Source organism: Palaemon carinicauda, chromosome 3 (assembly GCF_036898095.1).
Source record: "Palaemon carinicauda isolate YSFRI2023 chromosome 3, ASM3689809v2, whole genome shotgun sequence".
Taxonomy (NCBI): Eukaryota; Metazoa; Arthropoda; class Malacostraca; order Decapoda; family Palaemonidae; genus Palaemon; species Palaemon carinicauda.
Genome location: NC_090727.1, coordinates 15,114,585 through 15,133,127, shown reverse-complemented (window position 1 = coordinate 15,133,127; position 18,543 = coordinate 15,114,585).

The window sequence follows — 18,543 nt, the reverse complement described above, 5'->3', positions numbered from 1 at the left end:
GGACTCTTTCTTCCATTGTTGAGATGATCCAACAAATTCAAAGGAAGAATGATGAGAAGGAAGCTGCAATGATACTGGAGTTACGTAGACTTGCAGCATCACGTGGGCCCCAGAAGCGGCTCATCGTGAAGGATCTTTCCTTGTGCTCGAATACCAATCCTTGGAAGTATGCCGAACACATGCCAATGACAACCTGGGAGATCATGATCTCAGAAAAGTTGGGAGCAATGCCCCTGGAAGAAGCGGAATTTTGGTCCAACAAAGATTTTTATCCGGACTGCTATGCCCGTCTTAAGAAGGAGCCAGCCTTAAAGGAGGAGACGGACCTGGAGGTCATAGTTTTTGACCTTAGCAAAGCTCAGACGTTACTATCGAGCTCGATGAAAGAGAGGGGCTTCGCTAACTCAAGGGTGCCCTCCTTGAGTAGAAGCTTCCTTCCTTTGTGGCCTCTCCTACTAGAGCCTTTCCCTTCTTGGAAAAGGGATATAAGGCTGCCTTAAATGCGGTGGAGGCAGGGAAACCATGCCCCTCCTTGGAGGAGTGCAAGCCGTTATCTCTGACCTTGCCCTTGGACCAAGAAGACTGGAAGGACCTACACCTTACCTTCTCAGTCGGGAAACTAGAAGCTGATATTGCTGAACGCCAGTTCGGTGAGGCGCTTCCAAAACTGTCGGAGGCTCTCTTGCGTAGAGAGCAAGAGACAAAGGAAAGACTTGCGTTGCGGTATCGATGTCGTTGCAATCAACACTAGAAACGATGGCAAGTGACCCCAAGAACCAGGATATGTTCATGGATGTGGCCAAAAGCCATCTGGCCACAGTTACGAAGGATTTCTATAGCTTTATTAAAGCTAGGAGAGCCTGTAGAGAGTTCGTGTTCGCCTCGGTTGCGGTGAGGCACGAACCGAGGAAACTGATCTCCTCTCGTATTTGGGGTAAAGACCTCTTTCCAAATAAAGTGGTTAAACAGGTAGTAGACAAAAGGCCTAGGCCATCCTCTCGGCCGGCTAAACCCTACCAACAGCAACATCAACAACAACTTCCTGTGACCGCGGTGCCTCAGACGGTGGCACAACCTCCAACCACGTACCAGCTGGTACCTCAATAAACGGCGACACTGTCGCCAGTTCTTAACCCAGCCTGCGAAAGGCAGACTTCTTTCTTTCGTTCAAGAGCCAGAGGAACAGCCAGAGGTTCTTCTAGACGCCCTTCAAGAGGAAGGGGATCCAGGGGAGGACGCAGTCAAGGAGGCAAGGCCTCAGGTCCACCACAGTAGAAGTAGATACTTCCAGTAGGAGGGAGATTACAGCTTTTTAGGGATCGCTGGACCTTCAATCCCTGGGCCCACAGCCTAAATAAGAATGGACTAGGTTGGAGCTGGAGCAGTCCTCCACCTCAATTTCCTCAATTCTTCCAGCACTCAACCCCCGCTCTGGAAGAATACGTCCGAGTTCTCTTAGTCAAAAGAGTAATCCAGAAGTCTAAGTCCATCAAATTCCAAGGAAGGCTGTTTTGTGTTCCAAAGGAGGACTCAGAAAAACTCAGAGTCCTTCTGGGCATAAGCTGTGTCTATAGACTTGTCTGATGCTTATTGGCACGTTCCAATTATTTGTCACCTCTCCCCCTACCTAGGCTTCAAGTTACTTTGATAACTTTACGCCTTCAGAACCATGCCTTTTGGGCTAAACATAGCCCCAAGGATTTTCACGAAGTTCGCAAACGCAGCCGTCCATCAGTTACGCCTAAAAGGGGTCCAAGTAGTAGCCTACTCGGATGACTGGCTGGTTTGGGCAGCATCCAGGACAGTATGCATGCAAGCTTCTAAGATAGTGATCCAGTTCCTGAAACATCTTGGATTCAAGATCAACATCAAAAGGTCTCGTCTTTCTCCAGCTCAAAAATTTCAGTGGTTGGGAATCCACTGGAATTTGGAGTCACATCGGCTTTCCATTCCTAGTAAGAAGAGGAAAGAAATAGCAGGATCTGTCAAGAGACTATTGAAATCCAAACGGATATCAAGACACAAACAGGAGAAAGTGCTGGGCTCTCTACAGTTTGCTTCGATAACAGATCCAGTGCTAAGAGCACAGCTTAAGGATGCAACAGGAGGCTGGAGAAAATATGCATCAAACGCGAAGAAATGGCACCTGTCAGCAGTTCACATTCAAGAGTTCCGCAATGTGACAGCGGACGCTCTATCTAGGTTTACACCTATAGAGTCAGAATGGTCCCTTGACGCAGGATCGTTCCCCTTCATCTCGAGTCAAGTCCCAGAGCTGCAGATAGGCCTCTTTGCAACGAAAGACAACAAGAAAATAGTTCGTTACGTGTCCCCTTACGAGGATCCGTTAGCAGAGGCAGTGGACGCTATGTCCCTGGGCTGGATCAGATGGTCCTGTACCCTCCACACACCTCGTTTTGAAGGTCCTCGATATGCTGAGATCCCTCAAAGGGAAAGCTGCAATAGTGGCCCACAAGTGGCCAAACAGCGTGTGGTGTCCTCTGGCATTGGAACTATGATTAAAATTCGTTCCACTACCGGATCCATCCTTGTCTCAGCGAGTACAGAAGTCTACTGTCTTCGCTCCATCACAGAAAACACGGAACCTACGTCTCATGATTTTTTCTCCTTAACGATGAGAAAAAGATTCGGTGTTTAAAAGTCGGTTTAGACTTTTGGAGGAAACCAGAAGACATTATGAGGCTTCAGGGAAAAAATAGCTATCCTTTGTCAAGGTGAAGAAACTGAAAGAAATCCCGACAGATTCCTATTTATCATTCTTCATTCTCCTTCATGAGCAAGGTTTAGCAGCCTACACAATCCTATTGTTCAAGCCTGCCTTGACAAATCAGATACCATATGCCTTACAGGTCGACCTTTCTAACGACGTTCTTAATGAACTAGCCCTTCAGCGCTTCCAAAGACCATTTGCTTGGTCATTAGATATGATTCCTCATTGTGTATAAATAATGAACAATGAGGAATGGGCTTAGAAGGTTTTGAATTTAAGTCATATATCTGTTTGTGCTCGCCTGGGGGCCAGAGTTAGTGAATAGTGGCTCGCTCTACAGAGAAAGGCCACGTCCAGTTCTTGGAGGGAGAACTGATTCTATTTCCAGACCCAACGTTTCTTACCAGGAACAAGCTACCCACCAACAGGTGGGGTCCCTGGAGAATCTGCCCTCTGGAGGAAGATGCATCTCTATGTCCAGTGGAGTGCCTAAAGGTCTATCTTCATACAACTTCAGACTTTATGGGAGGAGAGCTGTTCAGAAGAGAAACCCTGGGTTCAAAGTTATCTATACCTAAGGGAGAAATTCACCCGTGTTATTCGCTGAACGGATCCAGATAGTACACCCGTTAGTCATGATCCGAGGAAAGTTGCCTCCTCCATAAAATTTCTTTAATTATATGGACTTTGAACATCCTTGTTTGCACACCGGCTGGTAGTCATCCAAGGCGTTCTTTATGCACTATGCGAAGCAAGTGGAGCAACTTATGAGATCTGGGGTAGCAGCAGGTAGAATTCTTTAACCTTCTGTTTCAAGTCTGCGAGGAACAGTGTAATTAATTTGGGACGATTAATTAAGAGGGTGCGTGTGTAGTCACTGTATGTTACTACACGCTGAGCGATAGGCCACGAAAGTATCCTTACGAACTGTTCCATTGACGTCGGTAATCTATAGCATAATACAGACACTTGTGCCAAGCGTTTTTTGCACGAGTGTATGTAAACAGTATAAAGACTATATCATTATTATTAATAATTCTATTGAAGTGGCAAATCTGTTTCCTAGTAGATGAAACAATATTTTCTGTTGACTGTTTTTCTTTATGCTTTTACGCATATCATCCACATTTTATAAATTTTATAATGTTGATCTGATATGTACGTTTATCAAATTTTAATAAACTAGTTCATAGTGAACCCTGCATCTTATTCGCCCACACTCATTTTATTAGTAATGTACTGAGCATTAAGATTAAAATATGGATATTTTTAACATGGTATGTCTTTCGAGACTGTTCCCTGATTCAAGCAAAAGCCCACTCACTCTAACCCCTCCTTGGAAGGGTTGACGTGGTACCCTAACGGGTTGGTGGCAAAGAGGCAAAATTTGTTTCTATGCGGATACAACCATTATCCAATAGTTACTAAGAGTGGTCACTTTGGGGAAGGTGTCACAAATTCATTCTGACTTTGGCGACTCTTATACAAACTTTGCTTTATAATGTATAGGCCGAGACCACTATACAAGCTTGTCATTTTGTCATCCATAAGTTTTTATGTACTCCTCGAGACTTTTCCAGAGTCTAGTATGACTCATCCCTGTAGGGGGCAGGAAGCACTAACATAGTTCATGCTTAGATGAAATGATGTATGACGGTAACATGATAGATCTCTAGGTCTAGACGGACCAGGAAAATACTTTCTTGTGAGTACGGCACTGACTGAGAATCCACAGATACAGTAATGCTCTGGTAAACTTCCATCAGGTAGCCATGTCGTCCCGATGGATCCCATCTTCCTTTTATTGTAAAAGGGCCTGTTGACCCCTCCCTATAGTACAGTATCTGTAGCACCTCGTATATCGCTACAAGGAATAAAGAGGGCGCTACCGCCTTCATCAGATACACACTGGAAACGGAATAGGAGAGATGCCTTATGAGCGGCTCTCTTTTCATTCTCGTTTCAGATTCTTGTCACTATACCCCCTAGAAGCGTTAATACTGTTCGGGGTAAAGATAGCTATGTGACGTGTCAAGAATACGTCCTCTGATATTATGCGATATCCCTGTGAGATTATTTAGGGATATTCGCTCCAGGAGTTAGAATTCTGGATACCTTAATGTAAAATTCTCTGGGAATATCACTGTAGTCAAAAATACCCAAGAAAGCTACCTTATAGGAACTTCCATCAGGACGACATGGCTACCTCACCCAAAAATAGAGTTTTCGCTTAACTCAAAATCTGTTATATATATATATATATATATATATATATATATATATATATATATGAAAATTTATATATATATATATATATATATATATATATATATATATATATATACAAATACATACATATATATATATATATATATATATATATATATATATATATATATATATATATATATATATATATTTCTATATATATATATATATATATATATATATATATATATTTTTATATATATATATATATATATTTTTTTATATATATATATATATATATATATATATATATATTTCTATATATATATATATATATATATATATATATATATATATATATATATATCTATATTTCTATATATATATATATATATATATATATATATATATATATATATATATATATATATATATACTTTGTGACCCTCCAGGTCTCCTTTGAGTTTTGGAATTACACTTCAATATATGGAGGTGAAAATGATAAAAAATTATTTGGAAATTAAATTTTCATCAAATATTGATAAATGAAAACTTTAAATTCCTAAAAAAAAACAAATTTCGAAATATTTCTTTAATAAATTATGACCCCTATAAAATTTATATTATATTGTAATTAGAAAATTTTTTAGGTAGTTTCATCATGGTGAAACAAAAACCCTTTCACTATGTTAAGGTAATGAATATAGAAAAGAAAATGGTTTAAGATCATTAATAACTATAAAATCATCATCTATGCTTACGGCTATGGACGCAAAGGGCCTCAGTTAGAGTTCACCAGTATTATTATTATTATTATCATTATTATTATTATTATTATTATTGTTGTTGTTGTTGTTGTTGTTGTTGTTGTTGTTATTATTATTATTAATTGTTAAGCTACAACCCTAATTGGAAAAGCAGGATGCTTTTAATAGCTGAGGACAATTAACCGTGAAGTATGATATGATAAAAGGAAAAGTTTTGAAAACAACTTTAAAATAGATCTATGATATGTAAACAATAAAGTGAGAATCACCTTAGACTTTTTTGCATAAAAACATTCACTGCCAATTTGAACCCCTGAAGATCCCATTACTCAACTGCCCAGTTAGGAGGATCATTCCATAGTCTGGTCACAGTTGGAATAAATATTCTTGAATGCTTGTGTAGCGTGGAAATCTATAAAGGAGAAGGCAGTCCTGTCAAAATTAACTGCATACAGAGTTCTAAATACAAAAGATAGTCAGAATTATGAAAAATCTAATGCGACATTCAGTATAATGAAAGAGGGGCAATTCCAGAGATTAGTATTTAGATCAGGGCTAAGAAATTCAAAACAATATAATTTTTTGCCAACAAATCAAAATTGGAATCAGCAGCTGAAGACTAGACAGAGGATCCACGAGCAAGAGAGAGAGAGAGAGAGGAGAGAGAGAGAGAGAGAGAGAGAGAGAGAGAGAGAGAGAGAGAGAGAGAGAGATGGCAACGGAGAAGCTGAATGTATGTGGGTGGCCGAGAACATGACCAGGGGTGTCCAGAATATGTGCCCCGATGATGCAGGTGTGATTGACTTTAGAGGTTGGGACCTAAAGGAAGTCCCAAAGAGACAGAAAAGAGGAATGGATGCAAGTAGTGATTGAAGGGGGATCGGAGAGTTGTCCATCATTTCTGAATTTGCCTCGTGCGAATTTTTTTATAGAAAATATCTCATATTTTGCTTAAAAGAAGAGGGGATGTGAATTTTGTGTACGGGTAGTTCTCCCTCCGTCTTCAATTAATCGAGCTATTCACATTGTACATGCAAGTTTGTATGCAGGGCATTTAGGGATTGATAGAACATTAAGGAGAGCACGTGAATCCTTCTTCTGGTTAGGAATGAAAAAAAAATCTATAGGATATTATATAAACTATTGGCATGCTTGTAATTGTGTCAGAAAACATAAAAAACACTGTACCAGAAGCCAGAATTGGCCAAATTTTACTAGAATTAGCCAATCTGCACAAGACTTGGCCACATTGCACGAGAATTGGCCAACTTGGATGAAAATTGGGTAATCTACAGAAGAATTTGCCAACTTGAATGAGGATTACACAACCTGGATGAGAATTGACCAATCTGCACAGGAATTGGCCAACTTGCATGAGCATTGGCCTACATGTATGACAATTTGCACCTTTGCACAAGAATTGGCCAACTTGTACAAAAATTAAACAACTCCGATGAGAATCAGCCAATTAGAGCAAGAATTGGCCAACTTGCACGATATTTGGCCAACATGCAAAAGAATTGACCATCATCCACAAGGATTGGCTAACTTGTAACTAGAATTGGCCAGTCTGCACAAGAATTGGCCAATTTTCACGAGCGTTGGCCAACTTGTAAGAGAATTTGCCAACTTGCACGTACATTGGCCAACTTGGACATGAATTGGACAACTTAGACTTGGCCAATCTGCACAAGAATTGGCCAACTTTGCATGGGAATTAGTCAACTTCCATGAGAATTTGATAGCTCCCAAAAAAATTGGCCAACTTGGACGAGAATTGACCAACTTGGACGGGGATTTGCCAATCTACACAAGAATTGGCCGAATTGTACGAGAAAACGCCAATCTGCAAAACAATTGGCGAACTTGCATGAATATTGGCAAACTTGCATGAGAATTGGTTAACTTGGACGAGCATTGACCAACTAGGACGGGAATTGGCCAATCTACACATGAAATTAACAATTGGACAACTTGTAGAAGATTACACCAATCTGCAAAAGAATTGGCCAACCTGCACGGATATTGGCCAATTTACAAGAGAAACTGGCCAAATTGGTCATTCTGCAAAAAAATTGGCTTACTTGCATGCGAATTGCCCAGCTCTTGTGAGAATTGGCAAATTTCACCAGAATTGGCCAACTTGCAAGTGAATTCGAAGACTCAGACCAGAATGGTACAATCTGCCCAAGAATTGTCCAACTTGCACAAGAATTGGCCTGTCTTCACGAGAACTAACCAACGTGGACGAGAATTGGCCAACTTGAACGAGAATTGGTGAAATTACACAAGAATTTGCCAACTTGCATAAGAATTGGACAACTTGGATGAGAATCGGCCAACTTGGATAAGAATTTGAGAAATTACACAAGAAATGGCCAACTTGCATAAGATTTGGACAACTTTGATGAGACTTGGCCAATCTACACAAGAATTGACTAACTTGGATGAGAATTGGCAATGTGCTCAAGAATTGGCCAACTTGCACAAAAAAAGGGCAACTTGGATGAGATTTGGCCAATTTACACAGGAATTGTCCAATTTGCTTAATAATTGGACAACTAGCACAAGAATTTGCAAACCTGCATGAGAATTGGCCAACTTGCACGAAAATTAGCCAATATACACATGAATTGGCCAACTTCCATGAGAACTGGACAACTTGGACGAGAATTTGCCAATATGCACAACAATAGGCCAACTTGCATGAGAATTGGCCAAGTTGCACATGAATATGCGGATCTGCACAAGATTTGGATAAATTCCATGATCATTGGCCAACTTGATTTGGATTTTCCAACTTGCATGAGAATTAGACAACCTGCACAGGAATTGGGCAATATGGACCAGAATTAGCCAACCTGCACAAGAATTGTCCAACTTACACAGGAATTGGCCAACTTCCATAGGAATTGGCCAACTTACAAGGGAATTGGCAAACTTGCACAAGTATTGGCCATTTTACACGGAAATTGGCCAACTTGCACGAGAATTGGACAACATAGACGAGAATTGGACAACCTCCACATGAATTGGCCAACTTGCATGGGAATTAGCTAACCTGCATGGGAATTGGCAAACTTGCAAAAGAATTGACCATCTTGCTCAAGAATTGGCCAATCTGCATGAGAACTGACCAACTTGGATGAGAATTGGCCAACTTGGACGAGAATTGGAAAATCTACATAAGAATTAGACAACTTGTACGAGAATAGGCCAACTTGCACAAAAGTTGGCTAACTTGCACAAGAATTGGCCAACTTGGACGAGAAGTGGCACATCTACATAGGAATTGGCCAATTTGCAGGAGAATTTGCCAATCTGCACATGAATTGGCCACCTTGCACGAGAATTGCTCAACTTTGATTAGAATTGGCTAATCTATAGAAGAATTTGCCAACTTGAACGAGAATTACACAACCTGTACGAGATTTAATTGTCCAATTTGCACAAAAATTGTCCAGTCTGCTCGAGAACTGACCAACTTGGATGAGATTTAGCCAACTTGGACGAGAATTTGCGAATCTTCACAAGAATTGGACAACTTGTACGGTAATTGGCCAACATGCATAAGAATTAGCAAACTTGCACATGAATTGGCCATCTTGTGCAAGGTGGCCAATTCTTGAGCATATTGGCCAATTCTCTTGCAAATTGGCCAATTTTCGTGCAAGTTGGCCAATTTGCAAGAGAATTGGCCAATATGCTCAAGAATTGGCCACCTTGCACAAGAATTGGCCAACTTTGATGAGATTTTGCTAATCTACATAATAATTTGCCAACTTGAACGAAAATTAGACAGCTTGGACGAGATTTACCAATCTGCACAAGAATTGGCCAACTTGTATGAAAATCTCCCAACTTTCACGAGAATTTACCAACTTGTGCAGGAATTAGCCAACTTGCAGAAGGATTGGCTAACTTGGACCAGAATTGGCCAATCTGCACAAGAATTGGGCACCTTGTACGAGCATTGGCCAACTTGCAAGAGAATTTGCCAACTTGCACGTGCATGGCCAACTTGCACAAGAATTTTCCTAACTGCACCAGAATTGGCCAATTTGCACAAGAATTGGAAAACTTAGACGAGAATTGGCCAATCTGCACAAGACTGGGCCAACTTGCATGGAAATTGTCCAACTTTGCAAGGGAATTAGCCAACTTCCATGAAAATTGGCCAACTTGCAAAAAAAATGGCCAACTTGGACGAGAATTGACCAACTTGGATGGGAATTAGACAATCTAATCAAGAATTGGCCAATTTGCAAGAGAATTGGACAAATTGTACGAGAATACACCAATTTGAGCAAGAATAGGGCAACTTGCACGACTATTGGCCAACTTGTATAAGAATTGGTCAACTTGGACGAGCCCTGACCAACTTGGATGGGAATTGACAAACCTACACAAGAATTGGCCAACCTACACAAGAATTGGCCAATTTGCAAGAGAATTGGACAAATTGTACGAGAATACACCCATTTGCGCAAGAATAGGGCAACTTGCACGACTATTGGCCAACTTGCATTAGAATTGGTCAACTTAGACGAGCACTGACCAACTTGGACGGGAATTGGCAAACCTACACAAGCATTGGCCAATTTCCAAGAGAATTGGACAAACTTTATGCGAATACGCCAATCTGCAAAAGAATTGGCCAACATGAACGAATATAGGCCAATCTGTACAAGAATCGGAGTACTTGCTTGTACGAGAATTGGCAAATTTCACCAGAATTGGCCAATTTACAAGAGAATTAGGAAATTGTAATGAGAATTGGCCAATCTGCACAAGAATTGGCCAACTTGCTTGTACGAGAATTGGCAAATTTCACCAGAATTGGCCAATTTACAAGAGAATTAGGAAATTGTAATGAGAATTGGCCAATCTGCACAAGAATTGGCCAACTTGCTTGTACGAGAATTGGCAAATTTCACCAGAATTGGCCAATTTACAAGAGAATTAGGAAATTGTAATGAGAATTGGCCAATCTGCACAAGAATTGGCCAACTTGCACAAGAATTAGCCAACTTGCAAGAAAGTTGGCCAATCTACACGGGAACTAACCAAACTGGATGAGAATTGGTCAACTTGGACGAGAATTGGCCAAATTACACAAGAATTGGCCAACTTGCATAAGAACTGGAAAACTTGGATGAAAATTGGCCAAATTACTCAAGAGAGGACCAACTTGCACCAGATTGGACAACTTGGAAGAGAATTGGCCATTCTACAGAAGCATTGACCAACTTGGATGAGAATTGTCCAATCTGCACAAGAATTGGCCAACTTGCACAAGAATTGGTCAACTTGGCTGAGATTTGGTCAATTTACACAAGAATTGTCTAATTTGCACGAGAATTGGCAAACTTGCACAAGAATTAGCCAACTTGCACGATAATTGGCCAATCTACCCATGAATTGGCCAACTTCCTTGAGAATTGGACAACTTAGACGGGAATTAACCAATCTGCATAGGAATTGGGCAACTTGCATGAGCATTAGCCAACTTGCACTAGAATTTGCCAACTTGCACGGGAAATGGACAACATAGACGAGAATAGGCTAACCTGCACAAGAATTGGCCAACTTGCTCGGTAATTGGCCAACTTGCATTGGAATTGGTAAACTTGCACAAATATTGGCCAACTTGCACAAGAATTGCCCATTTTGCACGAAAATTGGACAACTCGGACGAGAATTGGCCACCTTACACGAGAATTAGCCAACTAGCACAATAATTGGCCAACTTCCACAAGAATTGGATAACTTGGATGAGAATTGGCTAAAATGCACAAAAATTGGCCAACTTGCATGAGCATTGGCCAATATACATAAGAATTGGCTAACTTGCACGAGAATTATCCAACTTGGACGAGATTTGGCCAATTTACACAAGAAATGGCCATCTTGCATGAGAATTGGACAACTTTGATGAGAATTGGCCAACTTGCATGAGAATTGGCCAACTTGCATGAGAATTGGCCAATCTGCAAGGGAAGTACCCAACTTGGAGGATAATTGACGAATCTACTCTAAAATTGGCCAACTTGGACAGGAATTAGTCAATCTATACAGGAGCTCGCCAACTTGGACGAGAATGTGTCAATCTACGCAAGAATTGGCCAACTTGCACAAGAATAGGACAACTTGGATGGAATTGTCCAATATACACAAGAATGGGCCAACTTTCATGAGAATTGGCCAACTTTGACGAGAATTGGCCAATCTGCAAAAGAATTGTCCAACTTACACGAGAATTGTCCAACTCAGGCAATAACTGGCTAATCTGCCCAAGAATTGGCTAACTTGCATGAGAATTAGCCAACTTGCACGAGAATTGGCCAATCTGTACAAGAATTGGCCAACTTGGACAAGAATTGGTCAATAATGATGAGAATTGGCCTATCTGCCCAAGAATTGGCCAACTCACACAAGAATTGGACAACTTGGTTAAGAATTGGCCAACTGACACCAGAATTTTCCAACTTGCACGAGAATTGGCCAACATGCATGAGAATTTGTCTAATAGAACGAAAATTGGCCAAATGGCATGAGAATTCACTATCTGCTACGAGAATTGGGCCAATGGTATGAGATTTAGTCAAATTGAATGAGACTTGGCCAAAATGACAGAAGTATTGACCAATCTGCGTCAATTGGTCAACTTGCACTGGAATTGGCAAACTATTACCAGAATTGGCAAATGGTACCAGAATTAGCCAAGTAGCACCAGAATTGGCCAATTTGCACAAGAATTAGCCAAATAGCACCAAAAATGGCCAAATGGCATGAGAATTGGCAAAACGACACCAGAATTAGTTAACTGCCATGAAAATTGGCCAAATATCACAAAAATTACCAACTGGCACGAGAATTTGTCAAATGACACAAGAATTGCTTACTGGCACAAGAATTTGTCAAATAGCACTGAGAATTGGCCAACTTGCACAGGAATTGACCAACTGATATGAGAATTGACTAACCTGCATCAATTGGCCAATTTGAACCAGAATTGGCCAACTGGCACTAAAACTGGCCAGCTGGCATCAGAATTGGCCAATTAGCACAAGAATTAGCCAAGTGACACCAGAATTGGCCAAATGACACCAGAATTAGCCAAGTAGCATGGGAATTGTCAAAATGCCATGAGAATTTTCAGAATGACACAAGAATTGCCAAAAGACCCGAGAAATGGTCAAGTGGCACAAGAATTTACTAAATTCCACAAGAATTGGCCAAATGGAACAAGAATTAGCCAAGTGAAACAGGAATTGGCCAAGTGGAAACAGAATTGGCCAAGTGGAAACAGAATTGGCAAATGGAAATACAATTGGCTAACTGGCACAAGAATTGGTCAAATGACATGAGAATTGCCAACTGGCACAAGAATTGAGTAATTTGGTCGAAAATTTGACAATTGGCACGAGAATTGGCCAAATTCCATGTGAATTAGCCAAATTTAATGAAAATTGGCCAAATTTCATGAGAATAGGCCAAAGGCCACGAGAATGTCATACGGCACGAGAATGGACCAACTGTTGCAAAAAATTGGTCAAATGACACTAGAATTGGCCAACTGGCACAAGAATTGGCCAACTGGCACAAGAATTGACCAAATTCTACAAGAATTAGTCAATTAGCATGACAATTGGGCAACCTGCATGATGATTGGTCAAATGGAATGAGAATTGACTAATTGGCATGAGAATTGGCCAACTGGCACATGAATTGGTCAAATGACTCGAGAATTGACCTACTTAGACGATAATTGACCAACTGGCGTAAGAGTTGGCCAAATGGCACGAGAACTGGACATATGACACGATAATTGGTCAAATGAAACAAAAATTATCCAACTGACGAAAAAATGGGTCAACTGGTACGAGAATTGGTCAAATGGCAAAAGATTTGTCCAACTTGCATGAGAATTGGCCAAATGGCACATGAATTGGCTAAATAACACATGAATTGGCCAACTGGTACGAGAATTGGTCAAATGGCAAAAGATTTGTCCAACTTGCATGAAAATTAGCCAAATGGCACATGAATTGGCTAAATAACACATGAATTGGCCAACTGGTACGAGAATTGGTCAAATGGCAAAAGATTTGCCGAACTTGCATGAGAATTGGCCAAATGGCACATGAATTGGCTAAATAGCACATGAATTGGCCAACTGGTACGAGAATTGGTCAAATGGCAAAAGATTTGCCGAACTTGCATGAGAATTGGCCAAATGGCACATGAATTGGCTAAATAGCACATGAATTGGCCAACTGGTACGAGAATTGGTCAAATGGCAAAAGATTTGCCTAACTTGCATGAGATTTGCCTAACTTGCATGAGAATTGGCTAAATGGCACATGAATTGGCTAAATAGCACATGAATTGGCCAACTGGTACGAGAATTGGTCAAATGGCACGAGAACTGTTCAACTTGCATGGGAATTGGCCAAATAGCACATGAATTGGCCAAATAGCATATGAATTGGTCAACTGGCACTAAAACTGGCCATTTGGCACAAGAATTGGACAAATGGCACAAAAATTGGCCAACTGGCACAAAACTCTAGCAAAGGGTGTAAATATTGGCCAACTGGAACAAGCATTGATCAACTTGCCCAATAATTGTCCAACTGGCACACGCATTGGTCAAATTGCAGAGTAAATGGCCAAATTGCTTGAGAAGTGGCCAAAATACACGAGAAAGTGCCAACTTGTACGATAATAATGCCGTATGACATGACAATTGGTCAAATTGCTCGAGAATTGGCCAACTTGCTGGAGAATCTGTCGACTGGTATGAGAATTGGGAGAGAGAGAGAGAGAGAGAGAGAGAGAGAGAGAGAGAGAGAGAGAGAGAGAGAGAGAGAGTAGGGGGGGGGGGAGGACTTTGAACTAGTAATCCATTTCGCCGGGGAAAGGAAACATGCAAAAGGAGCATTGATTCCTCTCTCTGTTAGCGTGGGAAACTTCATGTTGACGCCCACTCTCTCTCTCTCTCTCTCTCTCTCTCTCTCTCTCTCTCTCTCTCTCTCTCTCTCTCTCTCTCTCTCATTGAAATGTGTCACCCATTCAAAGACGTCAGTCTTTTTCTGCTCTACTATAAAATTACTATATTTTTCGCAAATGTAGAATTATCAGTAGATAGACGACCTCTTCACCTACGATCTTTCAAAAGCTTTAATGAATGACGTCACAGAATTGATAACGCCAACAGTAGTCAGTCGTGTTACAGTTCCCAGTTAAACTGGACAAATTACTCCAAATTGGCCGAGTTAGACAAACTACAGTGATAAACTGTTTATGATACTGTTTATGAGTGTGCGAGGGAGTGTGAGATACAGAAGAAGCAGAAGGAGACCGAATAGTCATACAAGGTTAAGAAGGGGAGAGAGAGAGAGAGAGAGAGAGAGAGAGAGTAGTCATACAAGGTTTAGAATGAGAGAGAGAGTAGTCATACAAGGTTTAGAATGAGAGAGAGAGTAGTCATACAAGGTTAATAATGAGAGAGAGAGAGAGAGAGAGAGAGAGAGAGAGACCAAATAGTCATACAAGGTTAGGACAGAGAGAGAGAGAGAGAGAGAGAGAGAGAGAGAGAGTAGTCATACAAGGTTTAGAATGAGAGAGAGAGAGTAGTCATACAAGGTAAGAATGAGAGAGAGAGAGAGAGAGAGAGAGAGAGAAGTCATACAAGGTTTAGAATGAGAGAGAGAGTAGTCATACAAGGTTAAGAATGAGAGAGAGAGAGAGAGAGAGAGAGAGAGAGAGAGACCAAATAGTCATAAAAGGTTAGGAAGGAGATACAGAGAGAGAGAGAGAGAGAGAGAGTAGTCATACAAGGTTTAGAATGAGAGAGAGAGAGAGAGAGAGAGAGGGAGAGTAGTCATACAAGGTTTAGAATGAGAGAGAGAGAGAGTAGTCATACAAGGTTAAGAATGAGAGAGAGAGAGAGAGAGAGAGAGAGAGAGAGAGTAGTCATACAAGGGTTAGAATGAGTGAGAGAGAGTAGTCATACAAGGTTAAGAATGAGAGAGAGAGAGAGAAGAGAGAGAGAAGGAGAGGGAGACCAAGTAGTCATACAAGGTTAAGAAGGAGATACAGAGAGATGAATAGAGAGAGAAAGAGTGTGAGAGGGAGTGTGAGATAGAGAAGGAGAGAGAGACCAGATAGTCATACAAGGTTAAGAAGTAGATTCAGAGAGAGAGAGAGAGAGAGACCAAATAGTCATACAAGGTTAAGAAGTAGATTCAGAGAGAGAGAGAGAGAGATACAGAAGGAAGAAAGAGAGACCGAGTAGTCATACAAGGTTAAAAAGTAGATTCAGAGAGAGAGAGAGAGAGAGAGAGATACAGAAGGAAGAAAGAGAGACCGAGTAGTCATACAAGGTTAAAAAGTAGATTCAGTGAGAGAGAGAGATACAGAAGGAAGAAAAAGAGACCGAGTAGTCATAAAAGGTTCAGAAGTAGATTCAGAGAGAGAGAGAGAGAGAGAGAGAGAGAGAGTGAGAGAGACCAAGTAGTCATACAAGGTCAAGAGAGAGAGAGAGAGAGAGAGACGATGCCTCTTCTCAATAGGGCATCTCCTGGTCTACCCCCCTCCGCCCCCCCCCCCCCCTTCTTCCTCCCTTTTGAAGCCCTTTTTCATGACATTTCCTTTTTCAAATACTTTGCCTTGGCATCACTATACCTTTTGAGTCCCTTTGGCCTGATATTTTCTTTTATATATACTTTACCTTTTGAATCCCTTTGTCATAACATTCCCTCTTTCAAATACTCTACCTTTGAATCCCTTTCTCAAGACATAACCCTTTTTCATATACTATACTACCTTTAAATCCCATTCTTCTGGCATTCCCTTTTTCATACCTGATTCTTCACACAAACTACCTAACATACCAGTGTCCAAACACACTTGTATTGCTACAAGACCTTCAATTCCACATGTAATCTAGACTTTTGCATCCGTACATAGTTAAAAAACATGGCCTTGGTGGCCACAGTTAACCGAACACCATACTCACTCTCACACTTATACAAACTTAGCTATGCAATCTAATCCACTGAATTTGAAATATTTAATATTTAATCTGTCTTGCTTATTTTTGACAATCTTTCATTTGATGTTTGACACTCCACATTCAAAACAGGCACTTTGTGATTGCCAACTCATTTTTCTTATGAATTCTTTGATTAGATCTTTATTGCCAAATGTCTGTAGTGAGGATCATACAGCATAGAATTCCTGAACCCAGACATTTTCCTCAAGACAAATAATCTACAGTAATTTTGATCTAAATATCTATTGCTTTTCGAACTTAAAAAGAAAACCGTGCAATAAAGAGCATATAATGATCTTCCATGAGAGAGAGAGAGAGAGAGAGAGAGAGAGAGAGAGAGAGAGAGAGAGAGAGAGAGAGAGAGAGAGAGGCTTCAAAAAATGTATGTGGTTGATAAAATACTGAACTAACTTGCCCAAAAGACTAGTAGCAATAAAAGTATTGTTAGACTTAAATAGAAGACTGCAAGGTGATAATAATAATAATAATAATAATAATAATAATAATAATAATAATAATAATAATAATAATAATAATAATAATAATAAACCTATTAGTGAGTTCCTGTTGATATAACTTACATCAAGGTTAACTGTTGATAGTGTCAATTATTATATGCAATTTCTTAACAGATATTCATATAACTACCAGGAGAAGAATAGATTTGAATTTCCTATAAGTTTATAGAAGTGAGATTGCGTGTACATTATACGAGCCTATTTGTGGCTTACAAGATCACCTGCAAGCTAGCTCCTAGTAGTCTTTCATTCAACAAACTAGCCGAGTTATTATTTTCGATACAGAAAACTAAACAAGAAATACAATTTATACAAGAAATCCATCTAAAGATGGAAACCAACTGAAAGCTATTAAACAAAACATAAAAAAAAAAAACGATTAAACTAGCTCCTATTAGTCTTGCATTTAACTAACTAGCTAGCATATTTTTATTTTTGATGCAGAGAAATATTATTATTACTATTATTATTATTATTATTATTATTACTATTATTATTATTATTATTATTATTATTATTATTATTATTATTATTATTATTATTATTATTATTATTATTATTATTATTATTATTTTACTTGCAAAACTGCAACTCTATTTGGAAAAGCATGATGCTATAGGGCCAAGGGTTCCACAAAGGAAAAATAGCGTAGTGAAGAAAGGAAATATGAAAAAAAAACTAGAAGGGAAGTTTAAGAATAATATTAATATTAAAATGAATATTTCATATATAACTATAAAAACTTGAAAATAACAAGGAAAAGGGAGACAAAATAGAAATGGTGTGCCCGAGTGTACCCTCAAGTAACATGATCAACCTTCCATCGAGAATGTATAAGATTGCATGGAACACATTACAGGCTCGAATACAGAAATGCTTTGAAGGCAGGCTTGCCTTATACTCTATCAAATACCAGGCAGTAAACGCTTTTACCTTGAGCTAACAAAAATCCAATAATTATTACAAACGTTGAAATAGAAACACTGCCGGGGTATGACAGGCGGAGCAACAAGTATTAATGACAAGTGGACAACTTGATAAATATCATCATGCAAAATGGGGGTGTAAAGACTGGAATCCCAGAGAGAGAGAGAGAGAGAGAGAGAGAGAGAGAGAGAGAGAGATTTTCTCCCTTCTTGAAAATAAACCAGCTCATCCAAAGAGTCCAGCAAGGAAAGCCAAGCCTAATAAGTTTACATAGATTCACAAATTCCTAATTTTTAAAACTCAAGATTAAACTTTGTCGACCTATTACAA